Consider the following 1,872-nt stretch of genomic DNA (forward strand, 5'->3'; position numbering starts at 1 on the left):
TGTCTGGTTATAACTCAGTAACTATGTTGGGCCTTCTGGTTCCCTGTCTGGTTATAACTCAGTGACTATGTTGGGCCTTCTGGTTCCTTGTCTGGTTATAACTTAGTGACCATGTTGGGCCTTCTGGTTCCTTGTCTGGTTATAACTCAGTGACTATGTTGGGCCTTCTGGTTCCTTGTCTGGTTATAACTCAGTGACTATGTTGGGCCTTCTGGTTCCTTGTCTGGTTATAACTTAGTGACCATGTTGGGCCTTCTGGTTCCTTGTCTGGTTATAACTCAGTGACTATGTTGGGCCTTCTGGTTCCTTGTCTGGTTATAACTCAGTGACTATGTTGGGCCTTCTGGTTCCCTGTCTGGTTATAACTCAGTGACTATGTTGGCCCTTCTGGTTCCCTGTCTGGTTCTAACTCAGTGAGGGAAGGGGAGACAGTGAAAGGTCTATACTGTTAAGGTGGTTAATCAAACCATAAGAAATTAAATACATGTAAATGCATACAGCCTGTGTAAAAATAAAAAGTTAAAGATTTTTAAAATGTTATGCTTTTTAGATTAAACTATACTAAATATATTCACATCAACAAATAATTGATTAAGACACTATTTCATTGAAGGTCTACAGTAGCCTCAACAGCACAGTCTGGGGTAGCACCATGGTTTAGCCGGAGGACAGCTAGTTTCCGTCCTTTGGGTACATTGACTTCAATACAAAATGTAGGAGGCTCATGGTTCTCACCCCCTTCCATAGACTTATACAGTCAGAGATATGGATCCTAGAATGAATATAGTAGTAAAGTGCTTAAAAAGGTGAGTTGGTCTAGTTGACTCAAAGAGAAACACAAAATACATTTCTTCAAAAATGAAGAAAAATCAATAGAGAGAGCTAGTTATATTTCTTCGTATTTTTTTCTCACTTACTTTGCTAGCGAATGCTAGCTAGTTTAGCATACTCAAAACACACGGCTCAATTAGAGAGGGATGTTATGTTAGCTAACTGGCTATGGCTATCCAACACTGGATCTCTTCCAAGTCAAGGTTTATTCATTTATTGCCACAGTGTAAGTTTCTAAACTGCTTGCTTACTGTACTGCATGACTGTAGTGCGTTTACTCATGCGTTAGTTCTAGTAGCTATATTGACTATGATGATAGCTAAAATGGTGACAAGGATGTAGGCTGTGTGCAACGGTTATGGTATGCATGTTTAAAAAATGTTTTTGCCTGGTACCAGACAGCTGATATGTTGAGCACTGAAGCGAAGGGAAAAGGTGAGAAGAGAGTGCGTAGATGCGAGAAGGAATTATACAAAGCAAAGTGACTAATGTTGGACTAATGATTACACCCTAGATCAGCTTTGACCAGGCAAGAGGGTACAATCCGGTATTGAATGTGTCACTGTCTGTCAACTCGATTACAAAAATATATCTCGACCTATGCACATACGTTGTAAACGTTCACTCATGATGGGTATAGGGAATATAATATCATGTAGTAGCCTAAACCTATCGATGTTACATTGAACTGGGTGAATGGAATATGAATGAGTCATCCAATATGCTGTAATAGAAATAAGGCCATGCTCATTAAATATTTTAAATTGTCCTCCCTCATCTTAAAACGGCACCAACTACCACACACGGAAAGGACAGTGTATGGCCTCTATTAGATGCCGTAGGGTAGTAATGTGATTGTGAACTGTGAGCTCCCTATTGGTCCTTTTCAACTAATTGTTTGTGTAAATATATTGCAGGTGTGACTGACCAGCATTTCCACCTGTTAAAATGGCTGCATTTCCTGGAGCCAGGCTGAAGGGAAAGACAGGGACAGAACTGCTGTCTCCAAGACAAAATGTTAGATTAGCAACAAATTCCATG

This window comes from Oncorhynchus mykiss, chromosome 12, assembly GCF_013265735.2.
Source record: "Oncorhynchus mykiss isolate Arlee chromosome 12, USDA_OmykA_1.1, whole genome shotgun sequence".
Classification (NCBI taxonomy): domain Eukaryota; kingdom Metazoa; phylum Chordata; class Actinopteri; order Salmoniformes; family Salmonidae; genus Oncorhynchus; species Oncorhynchus mykiss.